The sequence below is a fragment of the Castanea sativa genome, chromosome 5 (assembly GCF_040712315.1).
Source record: "Castanea sativa cultivar Marrone di Chiusa Pesio chromosome 5, ASM4071231v1".
NCBI classification, from domain to species: Eukaryota; Viridiplantae; Streptophyta; class Magnoliopsida; order Fagales; family Fagaceae; genus Castanea; species Castanea sativa.
Genome location: NC_134017.1, coordinates 26023846 through 26031866, shown reverse-complemented (window position 1 = coordinate 26031866; position 8021 = coordinate 26023846). Strand labels below are relative to the sequence as shown.

The 8021-nt window shown below is 34.1% G+C and overlaps 1 long non-coding RNA gene across 1 annotated transcript; it reads left to right on the top strand.

Moving 5' to 3' along the window:
- Window positions 1-3838: 3838 nt before the first annotated feature.
- On the top strand, window positions 3839-7527 carry LOC142636883 (uncharacterized). Its single transcript, XR_012844421.1, has 2 exons — window positions 3839-3994; window positions 6805-7527. It is a non-coding gene; the product is annotated as an uncharacterized LOC142636883 (long non-coding RNA).
- Window positions 7528-8021: the final 494 nt, after the last annotated feature.

Here is an 8021-nt window from a genome sequence, read left to right as displayed (position 1 = left end):
CAATCGAGTCTACCAGTTGATCAATCTTTGGCAAGGGGAAGCTATCCTTTGGGCAGACCTTATTCAAGTCTGTGAAGTCAGCCCACATCCTCCACTTGCCATTGCTCTTCTTTACCATAACCATGTTTGCAAGCCAATCCGAATAGAAGACTCCCCTGATGAAATCAGCTTCTAGTAGTTTCTGCACTTCTTCAGTTACAACTTTGTTGCGTTTTGGTGCAAACACTCTCCGCTTCTATTGTACAGGTTTGTATTCTAGGTTGACATTAAGATGATGTTGTATGATCTTTCTATCAATCCCAGGCACATCTTGGTTTACCCTTAAAAAGGAGATCATTTTCTCTTTCTTAGGGGTTCGAAGTGTCGTTCCAATCTTCAATATCTTCGTCGAGTCTCCTAAGACGATCTCCACTTCTTGTGGTGTTTCTGACGATTTGAGAATGGGCTCTAGTTCATTAATCTCCCATGTGTGATTCTCTACAGATGCTAAGGCAACTTAATAGCACTCTCTTGCCAGAACTTGGTCTCCTTTGATTTCTCCTACCCCATGGGCTGTTGGAAACTTCACTTTCAAGTAATATGTTGACATTGCTGCTCTTAGTCTGTTGAGTGCAGGTCTTCCCAAGATGATGTTGTATGTTGAAGGGTAATCAACTATAAGGAAATCAATTTCCTTGGTGACCTATGTCGGATAAGTTCCTACAATTACAGTTAAAGTGACGATGCCTCTAGAAATGATCCTATCTCCCGTGAAGCTTAGCAAATGCAAGGGAAAGGCCTGATCTTCTTCTTATCCAACTTTATTTGCTGAAATGCGGGCAAGTAGATGATATTTGCTGAGCTTTCATTGGCAATGAGCACCCAATGGATGTTTTACTCTTCTACTCTGAGCATGATTACAAGTGGATTGTCATGGGGTTGCCTAATGCCGCGACCATCTCTCTCTAAGAAGACAATATCGGGTTTATCATTCCTTAGCATCTTCATTGGAGGGAGCCATGAGGACGCTATTTATCTCCCTTCCCTGTGCCTTTTTCAGGGATTTCAACGTTCTGCCTGTTGTTATTCCTCCCGAGATCATCTTTATTTCTCCTGTAGGGGGTTTGGTATTCCCTATCTCCGGAGTTCTATCCTAGTCGTCCTTCTGTTGGTACCTGTATGGCTCCGTCTTTCTGATAAATTTCTGCAACTTCCCTTGTCGGATTAAAGTTTCCACCTGGTCTTTTAAATGCCAATACTCATCAGTACGATGCTTGTGGTCCTAGTGGAATCTATAGTACTTGCTCTTGTCTCTTCTTTCTACTGGAATGCTAATTGGCTTCGGTCATTACAGGGAAGGATTGTCTCTTATCTACATAAGGACCTGCTCAATTGGCATTATTAGAGGAGTGAAGTTGGTGAACTTGGGTTTCCTATCTGGAAGCTCTTTCTTTTTCCCTATGGTCTGTCCACCATTTCGTGTCTCCTTCTTCTTATCCCGATTGCTATTTGTTCCTTTGTCTTTTTTCATTTTCCCTTTCATCTCCTTTGCGAGCACTACATCCTCTGCATTCATGTACTTCTGAGCTTTACGGAGCAACTCTGCTACTATTTTTGGTGGACTTTTAGTGATTGAGAAGAAGAAATCTCCTAGTAGCAATCCTACTTGGAAGGTTGTTAGGATGACTTGATCTTCCGCTTCGTCTACCTGCAGCAACTCCTTATTGAATCGAGTGATGTACTGCCTTAGTGATTCTCCTTCTGCTTGCTGGATGTTGAAAAGATGACCGGTTGGCTTTTTATGTCTTTGTCCCCCAATGAAATGACAAACAAAACCCTTGCTGAGTTGTTCAAAGTCTGCAATGGTTCTTAAGGGTATCTTGTTGAACCATACTCTGGCTGCTCCCTTCAGTGTTGTCGGGAATGCCCTACACATCACTTCGTTTGGGGTCATCTGCAATAGCATCAGCATCTTGAACAATTCGATGTGATCCAAGGGATCCTTGGAACTGTCATATGATTCCAATTGTGGGAGACAGAATTTTGGTGGGAGGGGACGATTTAGCACTTCATTAGTAAATGGTGAATCTGTCCTTCGAATCATCCTATCCAGGTCCTCTCCACCTTTGTCCTTCATAGCGTTTTTTAGTTCGTCCACCTCCTTTCTCATGTTGCGGAGCTCATTCTCCACCCTATAAGAATCTTCTCCTGAAGTTCTATCTCGCCTATTGGCTTGAGAATTAGATTCTTCTTCACTTTGGTTTTCACCTGTTCGCCAACGTTCTGCGTTTTGAGACTCCATTGTCTTTCGTAGCTCTTCATTTTGGTGAGTCAGCTCTTTCAAATTTGCCAAGAAGGCTTGGATTTGTTGTTGTTGCACAACATTTGGCTGAGGTCTAGTTTCTGCTTCCATCTCGCACTTTGAGGAACTCTTTTGTCATGGAGAGAGATGGCTTGAATGATTAGCGTTCCCACAGACAGCGCCAAACTAATGATGCAAAAAATCAACAATTGAGATCCTCGTCATAGTGGATGGACGATGCTGTGGATGGGGTCGTCTCTATATATGAGAAACTTACAAAGTGAACTGGGTGCGAGAGTAACACGCTTGTGTGCTGTCAACCAAACCGCCTCCGACACTTAAGTCAGTAAGGGGGAAAGATTCTAGAGAGAAAACCAGTAGAGAGTGATTTCGTAGAGTATTTGCGTGTACTTTTTGCTTCTGTCATCTTCTCTTTTATAGTTATATACCTCATAAATGGGCAATGATGTGCTGCATTTATGTTCAACGGTTAGTGCGTTACAGAATCTTTGTCTAAAGACCATAGCTCATTTTGTGACCGTTGTTCCGTCAGTTACGTTTTGTCATCAATGATCGTAATAAATGCGTAACGTCTTTTCTGAGTGAATGACGATATTCGTATAATGATGACCATAAATTTATGGTTTATCAACAATAAAATGTTACGTTTTAACAATACCTTTATTTTAAGCTGTGGTACGTCTTTGTATGACATTTCATATTTTATTTATTTATTTTTATCTATATGCAACTGATGCCTTATAAATTGTAAAAATATTATGATAACACCACACCAAAAATGTTATAACATTTTCACAAGAACTTTATTTTCAATTGTTGTTAGTCTCGATTTGATAGTTTATTATTTTATTTTGTCTTATAAGGAATTGACACCTTATTAATTATAAAAATATTATAACAATTTATTGTGTAGGTAACAAAAACACTATATTGCCATATATATTTTAAAAAATAAAAAGGGAAATAAATGCAAAGCATGATTTACACACGTGAAATGCCTCTGCATTAAGTCACCGTTTGGATCCAGATTAATTTTGGCTACGTTTTGCATTTTGCAGTTTCCCTTCTTTTTATCTTTTTTTTTTTTCAACGTGCATGAATAGTAACCGGTATTGTTCATGCACGTTATTTCACTGTGTGGGAGACAATTTTCACTGTTCACACACTGTTCATGGGACCCACAAGCACTTTATTTAGAAAAAAATATTAAAGATGGGTCCCACAATACTATTCACACATTTAAAAATTATTTTGTTACAATATTTTCAATTTTCAATTTTTAATTTTCAACAATAAATTCTATCCAAATAAATCCTAACTATCAAGTTTTGTTTTGGTCCTACGGTGAAATTACTTTTGCCTTGCCGCAACAACACGTGCTGTTTTGCTCACAAAGAGACAAAAATTAACTAAACCAAAGTAACTGTAGAAATGGCTATGGACACTTTTTATATTGTAATGGGAGGCAACGTCATCTGGAGTAGTTCTAGGTCCTAATAATTTCTTTTCTCTCTGCCCCACTCACCCGCTACACGCATTTGACTATTCTTTTTATTTCCAAATCTTATTATAAGAAGCCATTCCATCTAAGTTTCAGAGTATCAAGACTTGTAGCTTGAATTGCTCCCTCTACTAAAGCTTCCTGAACTGCACCAAAATTCTGCTGCACTACTATTTGCACCAGTGAACATGGTAAGTCCTTCCAGATTTTTAGCTTCATAAGGCACTCCTTTTTGCTTTCTATCTCCTAGTTTCAGAAATCTTGATAATTAATTCCCAAGGCCTTCCAATTCTTTGGTTTGCTGGACAGTGATCCACAACCTGCCTATTGGTAACAATTTCATATGATATAGCTCTTAAGCACCATAAGAGCATTCGGTGGTAGATTCGGTGGTTTTTTCCTTTGGTTTTCATATGGGTTTTTTCTTGCAATTGTTTAAAAACTGAAAATATGGGTTTGAACTACTCTATCAAATAGACTCTAAATTGCCAAGAAATTTTTTTTTTTTTTTTGGGTTTTTTGTTTGTGTGGGATATAAGAGCAAAATTGTTTTTGTTTAGAATTTTTTTAAAGTCGAGTTGTTTATTTCAGATAAAATTAATTAATGAAGCTTAATTTTTGTTTTTAGTTTTACTCTTGATAATTTTAGTTGCTGAGCTACAATCATTTGGATTTGTAAATTTTGTTTTAGATTTTAGATCTATAATTTTTTGTTATGGTCACTAAAATGAGAAAAATATTTGTGCTACAATTTTTTTTATTATAAGTTAATAATGTGATAAGCGATTATTGATAAGTAAAAAAAATAACGTGGATAGTAGCCTCAAATACAAACCAATAAGAATTTATAACGAAAATAGTTTGTAAAAAAGGTTGTGAGAATAGCATTTCTCTTAAAGGAATAATGATATTATTTAAGAAAATCAAAATATAATTTTATAGAATAAAATTACTAAAATTAGTATATTTAATAATAATAATAAATTTTTTTTTTTAATTTGGACATTGCCCCTAGTCCAACAGTGGCTCTGTCTAGCGGCCGTACTGGGTTGGTGTTTTTCTTCTTTCTTCTTGGTTGGTGTGGAGGACGGGAAGATGGCAAGAGATAGTCAACAGTTGTGAGGGAAAACAAAAAAAAACAAAAAAACAAAAAAAAAAGAAGAAGAATAAACTAATGCTATGCGCAGCTACCGTGTAAATACTATAGCAAATGTGTATATTTGTACATTTATACATCTATTGATATGGGGAGTTTTGAAGCAAAATTGTGTAAATTTTACCCTTTTTTCTTTACTTGAATTATCACTTTTTCTATGCTTTTTTCTATATTGGAAGAACTAATGTGAGTGCTTAAATCTTGGGAAAGATTTGTGCTAAACAAGAATTTTATATTATATACTATATAATAAAAGTTAGACTTAAATGTCATAGTTGCACCAAATGACATCACCAAATTACAAAAACGATCAAAGATTTTACCAATTGAGTTATCTGAAACCCACGTAAGGATATAACTTCTTAATTTGTTGAAGTTTTAATGAGTTTTTTTTTTTTTTTTTTTTGGACGGAAATGATCATTGGTTAGATTATGGATAGACAAAATTTCATCTTGGTATGACCAATCTAACATATGATTTTTTTACATAAATTATATTACTACACATAAAAAATAAAAAATAAAAAAGCGACGTTATTAGTATTTTTAGATTTTCAAAATAAAAAAAAACATAAATTACATTAACGTCAAAAATAACAATCATTAGACTTTCAGAAAATAGGAATAATATGTTATTCTTATATTGTTCTCCTATAATTCACAGCTCTATAAATTAGACTCATATTAGACTTTTTGTTCACATCAACTTTTTTACTGTGGAGCATATATATATATATATATATATATATATATATATATATATATATATTAAATAATTCATAATAATTACCCACCAAGTGGCTTTTTTTTTTCTCTATTTTTCTATTTACAACCTTGCAAGTATGTATTGTTTTGTCTTTTATTTAACTTAATTTTATTAAGTTTTATCCAATTTATATGGTTATGGTTTGAGAATCAATCATTAAATATGTTTAGACATGATTTTTTTTATTATGGTTTGAGAATCAATAATTAAATATGCTTATACATGATTTTTTATTATTTTGTATATCGTATATTAATTAAACATTTATGACGTGAGTTTCAATGGTGGTATGTTCTTACACATGTATGTTTAATATGATTAAACATGATTTTCTATTATTTTTTATATTATATATGAATTACACGTTTATAACATGGGTTCTAGTGGTGATATGTTGCTTCCATCCCTCAATTTTGATTTAGATAACAATCTTATTTTAAGCTTATTATTAAGCATGTCTTGATATAATTTGATGATAAATTATTCTAGCTATTTTATTATTTAATTTTACTTAAATTAGAAAATATTATCTTATTTTCTTTAGTTTACACATGATTCTTGATTAAGTCCTGTATCACATGGGCATAATACTAATATATATAAATCTATGGTAAATACAACAGTGGCTTGATCATATATTTGTTCAATTCATCTTATTTATACGGTTTGTAATTCTTCTTTCTATTTGTCTAAAATTTTTTATTCTTTTTTTTTTTTTTAATTGCTACGGAGAGTGATTTTTTTTTTTTTTTAGAAGAAGAGAGTGAATTAATTGTAGTGTTTGAGATGACTAGAAAATAGTCCTTAAATCACTTTTTGACATGGAAGTAAACTATCACCGTGATTATCAAATTTTAAGTTCTTTTTATATATTCTTCTAAAAAAAAATATTTTCAGCCAAAAAAAAAAAGATTCTTTTTATATATTACATTTCATGCACAAATTATTACTTTGGACTGTTAATCGTTTTTTTTTTTTTTTTTTGAGAATCGTTACTCGTTAAATTTTGATACTCTTCCTGAAATGTTACTTACAATTGTTTTATATTTTTGACATGTCAAATAATATATGGGCGTTAGTACCTTGGACGAGATTACAACATTAACTACACGGCAATAAATGACTTTATTATCGATGAGCTACAATGGTCAGAAAGAACAATAACAAGCCAATTAAGTCTCCATTTATACTCGGATAAACATTACTTAAGCAGTCAGGAGAACCATTAAAGGCCCCCAACGGCTATACAAGAACAGGCTATAAATAAGCCATCAAATACTAGAAGAAAGGTACGCACACCAAAATACACAAAATTACATTCTTATTCTCTAATAGATATTGAGAATTTTTCTGACTTAGTTATCAGACCATTGGCTGACGCCACTCCGGTGCATTCTCTCTCATCTTTGCAAGGAACATCACCTCGTTAGGACTTAGACAAGGTCCATGATTGACGACCACTTTTGGCATCATTAGTTTGGCGCCATTTGTGGGGACTGAGTTCTGAGTCATAGAAATTTTTGTAGCTCTACCTTTTAAGTGACATGATGAATCCAAGTTCATCAACCCTATTTGATTCAATACAGGTGACCTAGCAAATTCAAACGCTGACAGCAAGCGTAGAAGAGCTAGTCAACAGAAATTGAAGTTGAGCTAGTGCATCTCTCAGGAGAACAGCAATGTGCCACCTCGCCAATGTAACTAGTGTTAGGGACATTTTTATGTAATTGGCATATCCTTTGACACAACACACTTTACTTGTATTTGGATTAATCTAAGTAGGTTCAAAATGATCTTTACAAGTGATTAACTTGAAGACATGAAGATTACTCAAGAATTGCTCAAGAAAAGTGCAATCTACAGGTCTCGATACCTCCTCAACAAAAGCTCGATCTGTCGAGATTCATTAAAGCTCGACACATGTCTCGATCTATCGAGCTTACGAGATTCAGACTATAGCCAGCAACGTTTTTATTCTAAAGGTCTATTTGTTTATAGGTTTATATATTGGACTAGGAAAGCCCAAGGTTTGTGTAAACCCATTTGGAATAGGAGAGCCCATTAAGCTCCTATTTAAAGGAGGTGGAAAAAGAAAAACCTAACCCTAGAGAGCTTCATAAGGTTTTCTTTTTGAAACTCTAGCCTCCTCCTACAGAAGAAAGAGTTTTTGCTGCGTTTTTTGTACGCCTTTGCTCTTGCACCAACATTTAAAATCTTATCGGTGTTTCTATGTGAAACTGCTACAAATCAACTACAACAATCAAAGGGTTGTTGTGGAGTTAGTCACATACTAGAA